Consider the following 15984-nt stretch of genomic DNA (forward strand, 5'->3'; position numbering starts at 1 on the left):
AAACAAAACAAAACAGGGACTGGGGAATGGCTCTGTGGGCAAGCACAAGGATCTAAGTTCAAATCCCCAGAACTCATATAAAAAGCTGGGTGCTGCCAGACTGTCTAAATTCCCAGTGTTGGGGAGACAGAGACAGGAGAATCCCAGGGGCTTGCTGGCCACCCAGCTTCATCAGTCCAAGAGCTCCGGGTTCAGTGAGAGATCCTGTCTCAAATAAATAACAAGATAGAAAAATAGCGGAGGACACCTCCGGCCTCCATGCGTACACATATATACATGTGCATCCACACACCCACTTATGAAAACATACACATAACAAAATGAGACAAAAACCTTCAGAGTACCCGCCTCTGCATTTCTTTGAGAGGTAAAGTTAAGGGAAAGCAAACTTTTTTATCTTTATCTGGCTTTTAATCATTTCTAAGATTTCTTCCAGGCACAATGGTCTGACCCTAAATTCTCTGTTCACAATCTCCCATTTCCAGGCACAGACGGTGAGGCAACATGTGTACACCCTTCTGTGGACATGCTGATTGGTCTGTAAATAATACAGGACCAGTACCAAATAACAGAACTATGCTGCCTGAACTGCTAAGTCCCATGCAGGGGTCAGGAAAGATGTGGCTTATTGGAAGGGGAAAGTGTGGTGAGGTGTGGATACTAAATTTATAGCCTCTGGATGAAATTATCCTCTGAAATTATCCATGCTCCCACTGTCTAGTCTCTAACAAGAGTCTAAGGGGATTCAACCTCTCTCACATAACCTTTACCATCCTTTCCTCCCTTCTGAGGATGGAGATGGGGCGGGGGGTTGGTACTGGAAGACTTTTGTATGGCTATGGACTTCTCCAGTGCCAGCTACCCACTTCACAATAAACTTAAACTACCACCCAGGAAGCCACAGCAGGCCTACCAGGGCGGGAGAGGTGGCTTAGTGGTTACAAACTCATCTGCTCTTGTAGAGGACCAAGTTCAGTGCCCACCACCCATTCTGGCAGGAACCACCTGTAATTTACAGGTTCCCTCCAGGCCTCTGATGGTAGCCACACTCGCCTGCACATAACAATGCATAGACATATACACACACTTAAAGATTATGAAAAAAAATCAATCTAAAAACAGAAGGCTACCCACTGCATATCCGAGCACTAAAGCTTTACATGTCTGTGTATCTCGTGTGTCTCTAAACCATATTCTACCTACTTCCAGTCCTTGATGGTTGGTTTTATTCATTTCATTCCATTAAAGTCTTTCCTCGATTTCACTTCCACTGAGTTCATCTGTATTAGACAGGGCTTTCTAAAGAAACAGAACCGAAGGGATGAATCTAAATGTAGTAAAGGAGATTCATTAGAATGGCTTACAGGCAGTGGTCCAGCTAGTCCAACAGCAGCTGTATCCAGACAGAAAGGCCAAGAGTCTGGGAGTTGTTCAGTCCACAAGGCTTCATGTCTCAGCTGGTCTTCGGTCTACACTAAATGCTGAAAAAGTAAGTAATGATACCATAGAAGGAATGCCTCAGCATCAGACAGATGAACTTGCCAGCAAGGGTGACATCAAACCGGCAACAAGAAAAAGCTTCCCCGTTCCGTGTTCTTTTGTGTGGGCTGCAAACAAGAGGCGTGGCCCAGATATAGTGAGTATGTGTGTGTGGGGGGGGGGGGGGTCTTCCCACCTCTGATGATCCAATCAAGAAAACCCCTCACAGGTGTGCCCAGCTGCTTGGGTTTCAGTTGGTTCCAGATGCAGTCAAGTTAACAACCAAGATTAGCCATCCCATCACCTGAGCATGGGTAACTGAGTTCTGCTGTGCGGCCCACCTGAAAATGAATCACGTGCTTGAAGGTCTTACTCGGTACCCGAGTGACCATCTCCGTTCTCTGAACGTTGGTTATCACAAAGAACATGGGAAAAGTACGGATAGCTATGTGGTGGACTATGTGTTTACTACTCACCAGGTCCAGTCCACAGCAAGAAGAAAGCACAGGAGGGGCAGAGAAAGGAAGAAAGAGGAGAGAGGGAAGGAGGGAGGGGGAATCCTTAACCTAACCCCAGACCCATGAAAGAAACTGAATTTTAATATAACAGCCAGGTGACTTGAATGCAGAGTGAAATGAGAGATTCACTCTCCTAAGAGGCAGAGTCGGGGGTGAATGGTACCAGTGTTCTGAAAATAAGTAGTGCTTGCTAGCACTCAAAGCCTCTCCTTGCCTCAATCTGTGTGTGTGTGTGTGTGTGTGTGTGTGTGTGTGCTTGCACGTGGTTTACGTGTGTATGTCTAGCACCTCAGTACCTGTCAGGTTGCAATGTCAGTTCTTGGTTGTGTCTTGTCCTGTTCTGGTTCTCCCTTCCTTGCTTTCTTACAGCCTGAGTATGTCTTCGCAGTGGAAACCCACTCACAGTAAGCAACCAGAACCATCTCCTTCCAATGGTCTGGCAGAGGCGGTTTCTTCTTCAGCTGAATTCTACCCCTTTGAATTGTAGTTGGCATTTTCTCTGGACCACCAACTAGCTCCCAAATAAAGACACAGAGACTTGTTAATCATGAATGCTTGGTCTTAGCTTAGGCGTGTCCCACTAGCTCTTTTAACTTAAATTAACCTGTTTCTATTCATCTATATTTCTGTCTTGGTGCTTTTTACCTTCCTTTCATTCTGTATGTCCTACTTTCATGCTCCCTCCATGTCTGTCTGTCTGGCCCCTGGTATCTCCCTGTTGTCTCCTTTTCTCCCTGAGCCTAAATTCCCCCTCCTACTTACTCTCCCTGCCCAGTTCCATCTATACCTTCTCCCTTGCTATTGGCCATTCACCTATTTATTAGCCCAATCAGATGCCCTTAGGCAGGCAAGGTAAACCAGCAATGCAGCTGTACATAATTAAACAAAGGCAACACATCTTTGCCTAGTTAAACGAGTTTTCTGCAACAGTGAATCTTAATATTTTTAGAACAAACTTATTAGTAAATTCTTTACAACATTTGTTTATTATTCCCATTTTCTCCTTCAACTTCAGCTTTTAGCAGTTCAGTTCCTGCACCAGATGCCTTGCCACGGGTGCATATAATCTGATCATTTGGGAGGCTGAGTCAAGACAATGTTGGGATCAAAGCCAACTTACTACGTAATGAGAACCTGCCTCAAAAATAAATAGAAGGATGGATGGATGAAGTCGAGTTTTAAATATAAAGTATGATTTCAGTTTCTGAGTGATTGATGCTTCCTTCTGCTTGATGCCTGGCTGCATATGATGGGTGCTGCAAGCGGACCCTTCATCCCGGTAGGAGATAGGTCTTCTGGGATGGTTTCTGCTGACTGAGCAGAAATGTAAGATTACATTATAACAACCAAAACAGACAGGTAAGCTCAAAATGACCGCTGTTTAAGGAGCATCAGGGGCACAGAGGTACCTACATCAGCTAAATGCAAGAAAGGAGCAAGCTCTACCCATGAGGGGAGAACCCCATGGTCGTGTTCACCTGTGTTGACTGGAACAGAGAAAACTGATCGAGAGAACCATTCGAACTCAGCTGCCTGAGCACTGAGGAGCACCAGCCAGAATGGGTCTGCCCTACCTGCCCGCTCCACCCAGAATCATCACGGGCTATGAGACATTAACTCCCCAAAGTTAGAGTTAGAAAAGAAGGACTTAAGGCAACTCCTTGGAGCATTTTGGGCCTCCATAGACTCTGGAGAGCTTATAAAGGGGTTGGTACTGAAGAGAGATCCACAGAGAAGCAGAAAACAAGGAGCAAAGAGCAAAGAGCATAAGAAGGCTATCAGCAGGGCTGTAAAGCTGGGCGAGCTCTCCCACAGTTGTGAAACCTGCCAGCTTAGTTGTGAAGTACAGATGATCTCAATAATCCACCACCACCACCACCCACCGCCACCCCTCACCTCCACCCCTCACCTCCACCCCCCACCTCCACCCCCCACCTCCACTCTCCTCATCCCCCCCACTCCCCCCACCAGATCTCAGACTATGTTGAAGGCTAAGAATCAACCCTCCCACCAAACCAGTTAAGAGCAAATGATGAGATTTTTATTCTTTTTCAGGGCTAAGAAATACTCCTGTGTGTGTGTGTGTGTGTGTGTGTGTATGTGAATTTTTTTTTATTCATTCATCTGTTTGAGGACACCTTGGGTAATTTCATATCTTGGTTATAGTAGTTGGTGTTGTAATTCAGCCATAAAAACTGTAATCCTGTGATTTGCAGAAATGTGGATGGAGAACTTAATGCTAAGGGAAATAAACAGACGCAGGAAGGTACAGTATGGCGAGTTCTCAGTCCTATGTGGAAACCAAAATGTTAATCTCAAGGAAGTGGTCACTATGGGCTTAGCAGCGTGAGAACCTGGGGCAGGGGCCTCAGAGGGATGTTGGATAATGGGTGGTAAAATACTATTAGGAATAAGTTCTAGTGCTCTATAGCAAAGCAGAGTGACTAGCTTGCAACAAGTTATTATTGGTTTTACCAAGAACTAAAAGAAGAGAATTCAGAATCCCAACACAACAGAATGATAAAGGTTTAAAGAGACAGACATTTTCATTACATAATCAGATCAGGATACGCGATATATGTATATTAAGTTGAATTACCACAGGGTTCCATAAATATGTAAAATCGTGTGTCTATTCAAATGCTCATAAGGAATTCTTAAGTTTTTTTATTATCATTGCTATCATTATATACGTGTGCCTGTGTCTGATGGAGAAGGGGTGGCGTGGGGGCGGGGCGGGGCATGTGCCTCATGAGGAGGTCAAAGGACAACTTTCGATATTCCTTCAGTCTATGAGGCACGCCTGACAGGCACTCTGTCTCACTGGAGCATCTCACCAGTCCTTTCTTTTCTTTTTCAAAAAGATTTGTGGATGTGGGCAGAAGAGCAAGGAAATACACCTCACAGCTAACGCCGAAAAGAATGGAAGAGTTAGCCTGGTAGTGGTGGTGGTGGTGGTGGCGGCGGCGGCGGCGGCGGCGGCGGCAGCAGCAGCAGCAGCAGCAGCGCATGCCTTTAATTCCAGTACTCGGGAGGCAGAGGCAGGTAGATCTCTGGGTTCAAGGCCAGCCTGGTCTGCAGAGTGCGTTCCAGGACAGCCAGGGCTACACAGAGAAACCCTGTCCCGAAAAAATGAAAATAAAATAAAATAAAAATAGAAGAGCTGGAGTGTGGCTCAGGGGTCGAGTGTTAGCCTAGACATGTGGAACTCTGGGTTCCGTTCCAGCACCACAAACACAACTGAATCAATGAACAAATAGATAGAATTCTGAACACATAGGCACACCTGAAGTTAAAATTTAAAAGACAGAAGCAGACACTAAGTAGTGTACTGAAGTTCAGACATCCATGCTATAGTAATGTTAAAGGAGGGCGGGCAGGATGGCCCAGTGGGGAAAGGCACTGGACCCTAAGCCCCGATGACTTGTGTTCAGTTCAGCCCACATGGTGCAAGGAGAAAATCGTCTTCTGAAAGTTGTCCTCTGATCTCACTTGTCCATGTACATACACACGTGCACAAGATAAACAAATAAAAACGCACTATTTTTAAAATAAAAGAAAGTAAAATGAAGTCATTTTCAGTCAAACAATCCATAGTACCAGAACAAACAAATCATAAAAATATTACAAGTTTCACACTCCAAGAAAAGCTAGCATAACTTTTTCACACTACCCAAAAAACACAACATAACAAAAAGAAAACCCAGGCCGGGCAGTGGTGGCATATGTTTTTAATTCCAGCATTCTGGAGGCAGAGGCAGGTGGATCTCTGTGAGTTTAAGGCCAGCCTGGTCTGCAGGGCAAGTTCTAGGGAGGGGGTGGGGTGGGGGAACTCAGATCTGAAATGAGTCCCAGAGGGCCAATAGATCAACTATCTTTTACAATACAGCTAGATCTTCATCTCTGTTTGGGTGTGTGCTCACACAGAGCTTTAAAAATACTATTAAGGCTAGATGTGATAGCACACGCCTTTAACCTTAGCACTCAGGAAGCAGAGGCAGGTGAAATTCTGTGAGCTGGTGGCCAGCCTGGACTATGTAACGAGTTCCAGGACAGCCAGGGATACATAGTGAGACCCTATCTTGTGGGGGGTGGGGTGGGGTGGTGGTGGGGAGTAAAGGGCTGGAGAGATGGTTCAATGGTTAAAAGTTGTTCCTCTTATGGAGGACCTGTGTTTGATCCCTGGTACCCACGTGGTGGCTCACAACCCTCTGTAACTCCAGATCTGGGGGATGCAACACTCTTTTCTGGCCTCTACAGGTACCAGGCATGCACATGGTGCCCATATACATGCAGATAAAACACTCCTACACAAAAAATTAAAATCTGTGTGTGTGTGTGTGTGTGTGTGTGTGTGTATACTGTTGACTAGTTAAAGTAAAAAATAAAATAAAACAAAAAACATAACATATCTTGAGATTTATAACATACGGAGACCAAAAAAAGTCAAAATTCTGATAATAAGATCACAAATGTTAGATGGACACAAAATAGAATTGAATTGCTGTCCGGTTCTTTCACCATTTGTATAATGATATTTTTAGTGTATTATCTGAAGGGAGATTGTGATGATTTAAAGGTGCAGAGCATCAGGCTGAGGTGTAACTCAGTGAAAGCACTTGTCTAGTATGTTCAAGGCCCTGGGTTCCATCCCTTGAACTCACAGGAATCTGCCTGCTTTCCCCACCCCCAGTCCCAAGTTCTGGGATTAAAGGCTTGTGCTACTATACCTGTATTGAATTGTATTCTTATATATAATATTTTTTAAAGGAAATAATCCAATGTTTAAACTGAGCAAATGGTTTGGACAAATATTTCACAAAAGAAGACCTATCTGCAGTCGATAAAGCACTTGAAAAGATGTTTGATTTCATTAGTTTCTGGGAAAATGCAAATTAAAGCCTCAATACAATATCATTTCACTCACCTTAGAGTTGCTAAAATAAAATGTGAAAATAAACTGTATAGAATAAATGTTGGTAGGGAGGTAGGATATCTAACAGCTAACTTTCCAGTAGTTTTCTAAAATGGTCACTCCTCATTGGAGAGCCCTTGGGCAGCTTGTAGTAAATATAAATGCACATGGATCCCATGCCCCCAAAGAATTGTACTCCTGATACTTATCTAAGAAAAAAAAGGATCCTTCATTCACAAAAAGATGCGTAGGAGAATGTTAATATTAGCCTCATTCATAATAGTCCTACACAGAAAACAAACCAGAAAAGTCCATCTGCAGTAAGAGGCCAGACAGACAAATTGTGTTAAATGTGTACAAGAAAATACAATCAGTAATTTAAAAACCCTCTGGTGATATATAATGTTTCAGAATCTCAAAAACATGTTAAACAACATAAATTTTATCAAAAGGTACATTCGTTACTATATAGTCTAGGATGGTTTGAATGAGAATGGCCCCCATAGGCTCCTATGTTTGAATGTTAGTTCCCAGTTGGTAGATCCGTTTGGGAAGGATTAGGAGGTGTGGCCTTGTTGGATTAAGTGTGTCACTGGGGCAAGGCTTTGAAGTTTCAGAACACTGACACCATTCTCTGTCCAGATGTACGCTCACAGTGACTGCTGCAGCACCATACCGGCCTGCATGCTGTCACGATCCCTGCAATAATGGCCATGCCTCTAACCTTCTGAAACTATAAGCTCCAAATAAACGCTTTCTTTTATAAGTTGTCTTGGTCATGTTGTCTTATCACAGCAGTAGAAAAGTAACTAAGACTGTTTACTGTTCTAAAGGCCACGGAACCTGGGGGAACAGAGCCTAAAACTAAGGCAGACTAAAGTCTCATGCAATAGCCAACTTTATTCAGAGCATCAGACAATTTATACGCTGAGGGTTAAGAAGAATCACATGAGTAAAGTGTACAATCACAAGGGCAAGCCACACATGGCAACAACGTGTTTTTCCATAGAGGCATATAAACAAGTAACAATAGCCAGCTGTGATGAATAATCTAAAGTGAACTCACTCCGATCTGCTGCACTGGGGAGAAGCATGAAAACACTACAAAAACAATTCTGTGTTTTTGGAGAAACTGAGGTCACAATATTCTTGTCCTGTTTTCTTGGAGTTTCTTCACAAGCACTCAGAATTTCACTCACACAGCTTCATTCTTGGATCTTGTTCTGACAAAGACACATTGCAACAGCAGGCAAAATTAATCTATAGTGATAGAATTCAGAAGATGATTATGGGGATGGAAAGGAAAGGAACATGAAGAAACATTCTGGGATGATTACCACCCCCAAAAAAGGAAAAAAAAAAAGTCCTGTACCTTGGGTGGGTGGTGTGTCAGTCAGCTTTTCTTCACTGTGACAAAATGTCTGAGATTAAAAAAACAAAAAAGTAGAAGTCTTAGGCCAACAAGATGGCTCAGTGGATAATGACACTTGCCATCAAATCTGATGCCTGAGTTCAATCACTGGGATCCACACAGTGGATCCTGCAAGTTGTCCTCTGATTTCCACAGGTGTGCTGTGGCCCATGCATGCCCACATGCCTGCACACATGTAGATGAGCACACACACTAAACAAATTTAACTTCAACAAACAAACAAACAAACAAACCCAACTGTAAAGGCAGGTCTGGTGGTGCGCGCCTTCAAGGCCAGTACTGGGGCAGCAAAGGCAGGCAGCTCTCTCTGAGTTACAGAGTGACAGTGACGTAGTCAGAGAGCCTGCTTTTTTTTTTTTTTTTTGGTTTTTCCAGACAAGGTTTCTCTGTGTAGCTTTGAGCCTTTCCTGGAACTCACTTGGTAGCCCAGGCTGGCCTCAAACTCACAGAGAGATCCGCCTGCCTCTGCCTCCCGAGTGCTGGGATTAAAGGCGTGCGCCACCACCGCCCAGTGAGCCTGCTTTTAAAAATTAAAAAAAAAAATCTTAAAAGAAGGAAAGATTTCCTAAAATATATGCATATATTTTGCCCTATAATGGTGGGGGGCACAATGTACCAATTAGACATTACATGCTAGCAAATAAAATCACCAGTGCCAGGAACAGGTTACCCCTCTTTGAGTTGTTGGCCCGTGGAGTCTCGTAGACACCCAAAACATTGCAGGCTATTGCCACTGCTCTTGGCTACCCTCCAGAATTTGATGGCAGGACTCTATAAATGAAGACACTGAAGACTTGAGTCACACACAGAACATGGAAAAATCAAGCTGGTACTCACTGGAAGCTTCATACCCTACTGTCTAGCTTTCATAGCGCTGCTGGAAGGTGCTGCATGTGCTACTGGAGGAGAAAAGTGATCATCAAGTCCATGCTGCAAACCCTTGTGAGTTACAATTACAATTGTCCTGGCAAGTCATACATACACACTGGTGTCATAGTGGCAAAAAGAAAAAAAAAGAAAAAAAAATGTTAAGGGAGCAATCGACAACTTTCTCATTGGAATTTTAAGGCCCATTCCACAAGATGGAACCCACAGTTGGCACTGTTACAGGGGCCAAGAATCTACATCTACACGGGTCACAGGCCCTGGAGGAGAGCTACTATTATCGTTCTACTAGATGGACACAGTGTCAGAATGACTCCTAATGACTTATGGCTGTACCCACAGGTTAATTCTCTCAACCCTCAAGAAATAGGTTCTTCTTGCAAACAGAGGGCCACAATCAGCCAATAGGCAGAGAATAAGAGAGTATCAAGTGCTCATCCCTATAGAGGGCCAGAAAGACTGTAAAAGCCAGAGGTGGCAGGTGACTCTAAGGAAACAGTGTTTTCTGGACACACGCAGATGCCCGTATGAACTCACAGGGACTGTGACAGCACAAACAAGACCCAGACAAGCTCTTACCAGACAAAATCCCAGCATGGAGTAGGAGGTTGTCACGAGTCCCACTCTTAGCTGAGCAGCTACTAGAGAGGAGAGTCAGGTTTTTTTTTTAAGAGTATGAACTTAATGGTAGGTTGACCACTCTCTAAAGCAGGTCTCCCACCCAAGAGGAACATAAATTGTACTCAATGTGTTTAAAAATAAGTGAGTGAGGACATGAAGCTAGGTGGGTGTTGCGGAATATTATTTTAACGAGGCAAAGACAAGTTGCATTTGTTTATGCTGCATTTGTTCAATTATGTAAAGAGGTGTTGCTATTTCACCTTGCCTGCCTAAGGCACCTGGTTGGTCTAATAAAAAGCTGAATGGCCAATAGCTGGGCAGCAAAGGGATAGGTGGGGCTGGTGGGCATAGGGAATAAGTGGTAGGGGGAATCTAGGCTTGAGAGAGAAGAGAACAAGGGAGAAAGAGAGAGAGAGAGAGAGATGCCGGGGCCAGTCAGCCAGATACGGAGAAAGCAGGAAAGCAGGACATACAGAAAGAAAGGAAGGTAAGAAGTCTCAAGGCAAAACATAGAGGAAGAGAAACAGTTTAATTTTAAGTTATAAGAGCTAGAGGGACAAGAATAAGATAAGGCCGAGCATTCATAACTAATATTAAGTCTCCGTGTCTTGATTTGGGAGCTGGTTGGTGGTCTGAGAAAGCTGCTACAGATGGGTGGAGAGGTGGGGAGTGGAATCTGGGAAGAGTCGGGAGTGTGAATAGGATCAAAATACATTGCCAGAATTAATGAAAATATGCTTTTAAAGACAAAAGCCATATTTTGGCTCATGTTTTCAGAGGTGTTGCTTTGGAGTTGATGATGAGTTTGAACACCATGGCACAGTATGGAGCAAAGCTGCTCATCCCTAGAAACCAAAGAGAGCCAGGGGTTGGGTCCCTATATCTGCTTCAAGTACATGCCTCCAATAACCTAACTCCATTCTACTAGGTCCCGGCTCTTAAAGCTTCTGCTACCTCTCAATTATGTAATGGCTGCCAACCAAGCATATGGCTTTTTTTTTTGGGGGGGGGGGCAATAAAATCAAAGGCATAGCAGCCAGTGACAATACAGACTTACACACTTACCCTCATTCATGAATCAACCTTTTAAAATCTGTTTATTATCTGTTTACCTCTCAACAAAAACAATTAAATGTTTGTTTGTTTTAAGAGGAAAGACTAAAGAGGGTGAACATAAACAGAATTAGTAGATAGATGTGTTTTCCCTGATAGAGACCTCCATATTGTTGAATCCATCCATGACTTTTTTTTTTAGACATCTTCTGCAGCAAACTCTGCCCTATATCTAAGGATGGTGGAGTCACTATACCCTACTTTATATGGTGCTGGCGACTGACTTAGTGATGGAATCCAGGGCTTTGTGCAAGATTTTCAAGAATGCAGAAACTACTCATCTCTTTTTATTTGGAGAGGAGGGGCAAAGCAAACTGACAATATTCTCCCTGGAACAGAGCAAATTTTCAATCCCCAAATCAGGATCTATTGGTACGCTGCAAAATCGGCATGGTAAGACAAGACCAGAATATTCTCCATAAAAAAAAAGAAAAAAAATCAAGTAAATTAAATTAGGAAATGCCAGACCATATGATAGGTGTTTGTGAGACTTTTGTCTGCAAATGAATTGGCCTGGCTTCTTCTTCCTATGCACTTGTTGTAAAGTAAGCAATAAACTAAGCATGGAGGTGCACGCCTATAAACTCAGTACTGAGGAGAAAGAGACAGGGAGATGGCACAGGAGAACAGATTGGATTTCATACTGAGTTCCAGATCCCCCTCCAGGTACATGGTGAGATCTTGGCTCAAAAAGAGAATGGGCGGGCGAGCAACTCTCTGTTACTGGACCTAATGGTGCATAGCTTTAATCCCAGCACTCTCAGGAAGCAGAGGCAGGCAGATCTCTGTGAGCTCAAGGTCACCCTGGCCTACATTGGAAGTTCTAGACCAGCCAAGGGACCCTGTCTCAAAAGAGCAAAACAAACCATTGGATATTCATGGTTATGGGTAGGAGCCTAATGGTAGGTATGGCTGGCTCCGGCAAGTTGCAACATTCCCTCACATTGAATTTTTTTCTTTTTCTTTCTGTAAGAAGGAAGGGAAGGCTGGTGAGCCCCAGTAGGTAAACAAAAGGTCACATGTCCCAGAGTACAGAAACTTGAAGGATGCTTGAGTGCTTTTACTCAACAGTATAGAAAAGAGTAAACAATTGCTGGGGGTGGAGATTCTGACCAGCCAAATAGCTGAAAGAAATATTTGACTCCTCAGCTGCCTGCAAACTGCACAGAGTTCCAGGGTTGCAAGTTTTCTGGGAGTCAGTGTCCCCCAGTTTGGGGTGGGCTTTCCTGCGACGCAGCTGCTTTGAGTCACCAAATTGGACATTGGTGCAGCTATTACTTTGGTCTGTCATTAGCTCCCTCTCTGGGGTGAGTAGACACATGTCTCCAGAGGAAAAGTCTGTCACTCAACCGTAGCTGTTGCTATATGCCAACTCAACTTTGGCTTAACTGTATTTCAGACATATGGATGCATACGTGTCTTAGGTCATGATAACATATATATGGAATATGTATATATTGGAATGGAATATACATATTCCATTTGAGATAGGGTCTCACATATCTCAGGCTAGCTATGTACAGAAGATAAACTTGACTTTCTGGTTGTCTTGCCTCCACTTCCCCAGAGCTGGGACCACATGTATTTGCCACTATACTGAGTTTATCCTGTTCTGGGGATCAAGCCCATGCTAAGCAAGCAGTCTAACAACTGAACTACATGCCATTATGAAATGTATTTGTTACTGTGAACTGAAAAAAAAGAAAGAAAGAGGGAGAGAAAAAGGAAAGAAAAGAAACCAGGCTCCATAAACAGGCAAAGTGTTATTTGTGTTGTTTGAGCAATTAAGAAATCCACTCTCATCCCCCTGTACAAAACTTATCACCTTTGCACAATTATAAGAAACAAGTAGAAGGGAGGGACGCGAAAATGGCAAGATTATCCAGTGTTCAGTGTGGGACTGAACAATTCTGGAGGGTCTCTCCCACAGACTAAATGTGAATGGCTCCCCCTGGAGTTGAGCAGTACGTAACTGACAGAGCTCCGCAAGGCAGCTGTGTGAATAAGGCCTTTACAAAAAAACCAAACCAAACCAAAACAACAACAAACCCACCCAAACATGACAAACAAACAAAAAACGCAGTATTAGTTATTTTGACTTAAGTCACCTTTCTCAAGCTTAATGATTAAAATGTAATTAAATGTGTCATAGTGCTTACTTTTTTTTTTCTTTAAGACAAGGTCTTTCTGTGTTCTCCTGGAACTTGCTATGTAGACCAGCCACAGAGCTCCTCCTGCCTCTCTGCCTCCTTAGGCCTGGGATTAAAGGTGTGCACCACCACGCCAGATTACAATGCCTACTTTTAAATTGCAAGTGAAATTCTCATTTCTCATTGTAATGTGATTTTCTAATCATCCTGAATGTTTAGAAACTCAACAATGTTATTTCAGATTTACTAATAAAGTCAATTAGTCATTGTATAACTTCAAAATTCAATAGAGAGTGCAGAGCTTTTGAAGTCTAACAAATTTGGGTTCTAATCCCCATATAATCCCGGACCATACAACCTAGGGTAGTTATTTAATATCCCTAAGCTTCAATTTCCCAAAGCATATGTTATATAGCCTTAGGACCTGGTCCAATGCCTTGGAGTTCTGTCAATAAATACATGCGCTAAATGAATTGTGCTAACATGAATCAGCCTTGTAAGGTGGCAGTAACATACACCAAGTTCTTAGCCTATGGCCGAAGACTAGCACACAGTAACTAAACAAGCATTCATAAAGGATCTGCAAAAGATGTCAAGCATCATCTGGCCGCCTCGGCTCACTAGTGCTATCCCACCCTTGGGAGTGCCTTTTTCCTTTCTTAATGAACTCTCTCTATTCTTTAGAACAGATGACAGCCTGAAGCAGTGATACTCCTCAGGATGGAAAGGTTCATACTGGGAGGAATCACTTTTCAAATGGCCATACACGATACAGGAGAGAAACAACAGATTTCTCTTTTGTATTAATTTTTGAGACAGGGTCTCATTAGCCCAAGCTAAATTCTTATAAAAAATATAATACATAAAAAACAAAAAAATGTTTTATGACCCTCCTGACTTTACCTCCCAAGTGTTGGGATTAGAGACAAGTGGTGGCAGACACCAGGCCCAGTTTTATGCTCTGCTGGGGACAGAACCCAGGTTGCAGTACATGGCAAGCAAGCCCTCTACCAACTGAGCTTGAGCTATACCACCAGCCCCTTAATATATGTCTCTCTCTGTGTCTCTGTCTGTCTGTCTGTCTGTCTGTTTCTCTCCCTCCCTTCCTTTCTCAGATTTTAAAAAGAAGAAATCCAGACACAGCAGGATAGGGATAAGATTGAAATCTGAGAGTATATTTGGAACAAGTTAAAAAAAAAGAAGGAATTAGTCTATGTCTATGATCCCTAGAACTCAGGAAACTGAGGCAGGAGGCTTTCCAGGTCAAGGCCTACCTGAGGTAATGTAGGGAGACTGTAAAAATTTTTAAGTGGGCAATGCACACATTTTGTTATTTCCAATACAGTGCAAGTAAAAAGGGAAACGTACTGATCACTCAAATAATTTCCTCAGTCATAAACCAAGCAGGCAGAATCGCAGGGATCCAGTCCTGGGCTGGGGGGGCGGGGGCTGGGGGGGGCAGGCGACGACAAGAGAGGACATATGCTCCTTCCTCTGACAGAGCTTATTTCCTGGTGGAACTATGGTTTTGAGGCAGCCGTGACAACACTTCCCCCTTATTAGAGTCACCAGAAGGTCGCAGGGCCCCCCCAAACCCCCAACCCGCCCCCCCACCCCCACCCCCGGCACATACCCAAGCCTTAGCCTCTGGTCCTGCTGCCCACCTCCTGGCAGGAAGGTGGGGGCATTCTAGACAGATTGATGATAACCGGCCGAATAACATCCGTCCAGGGAGGAGGGATGGATCTCTAAGCCTCAAAGTGAGGTCAGCCAGTGAACAGTTAGAAAAGCAATCATTTCTCACACTTGCTAATGGGTTTGACGCTTGTGAAACATAAACAGGAAGTGGGAGCTTGAGCGACCTGAAGGAAATGCACTCCCAGTTTGGTCAACTTGTGAATCCCAGTTCTCCAGGTCGTCGTCGGAATACTGCCAAATAAGACTGACCCCCGCCCCCCCCCCCAAAAAAAAACTGCAGCCCATCCCAGCAGTGACCCCATTTCCCCCCCAATTCCCCATCCAGGTCACCCCGCAGCGGGGTGACTGACCCAAGCACGGTGGGGGAAGGTTAACAGTCATCTCTCAACTCTCCGAATTTGCAGGGCAGGGGAGTGCAGAGGTCAGTGAAATCCCCAGCCAGGCCTTATTTTAGTCATCAATTTCCACTGGCCCCTTGCTGTGTGTCAGCGGAGCTCACAGCGCGGCAGGTTCTGCGTTTCAGATGCTTTCCCAGCTCCGGGCTGTTAGAAGGTCAAAGAGACCAGACTTTTCCAAGGCAGGTGGGGGGCGGGAGAACTAAGCGAGATTGCAGAGAACTGGGGCTGGAGCTACCCTTTGTGCCCCCCTCACCGGCCTGTGAGCTAACCTCTACTACCTCAACGTTTGGGTTAGTATTAAATTAGAACCTCATCTTTTATTCTCTAACAGTGGCCCCGATAGACTTTGTGCTGAAGGCAGTCTTCAGATTGGCCTCGTTGGCTCCTTCCCAAGGTCCCTGTAAATTCAAGGTCAAAGACCGCGTTTGATTCTCCACTGTCTCTATCCGCGAGCACGACGCCTAACAATGGGAAAGGAAGGGGCTCAGTGAATGTGTACTTCATAAACGTGTAGATTTCACTGTGATAGGCCAAGAGAATTTTTTGGCTTTTTTTCTCTCCCCCTTCTTTTTCCTCCTGCCCTGGAATAGACCGCAAACAGCGCCACCCAAGTTCCTGGTTAGCAGCGGGATCCCATGCAGGCTGGCAGCCCCTGTGCGCGGGGGGTCACAGCTAGGATGCGGGCGCAGAGAGGCTTGCAAGTGAGCCGAGCTACGGCCCGCGTCCGGGCCACGTGAAGCGTCACGCCCCGCGCTGCTGCAGGGCAGGCGCCGTC

At 44.4% G+C, this 15984-nt stretch overlaps 1 long non-coding RNA gene across 1 annotated transcript; it reads right to left on the bottom strand.

Moving 5' to 3' along the window:
- Nucleotides 1-7794: 7794 nt before the first annotated feature.
- Nucleotides 7795-15013, bottom strand: LOC107400572 (uncharacterized). The gene is made up of 4 exons (XR_013050055.1): nucleotides 14747-15013; nucleotides 9809-9870; nucleotides 8285-8333; nucleotides 7795-8172 (listed from the first exon to the last, which is right to left on the bottom strand). It is a non-coding gene; the product is annotated as an uncharacterized LOC107400572 (long non-coding RNA).
- Nucleotides 15014-15984: the final 971 nt, after the last annotated feature.

Source organism: Peromyscus maniculatus, chromosome 3, assembly GCF_049852395.1.
Source record: "Peromyscus maniculatus bairdii isolate BWxNUB_F1_BW_parent chromosome 3, HU_Pman_BW_mat_3.1, whole genome shotgun sequence".
In the NCBI taxonomy this organism is placed as follows: Eukaryota; Metazoa; Chordata; class Mammalia; order Rodentia; family Cricetidae; genus Peromyscus; species Peromyscus maniculatus.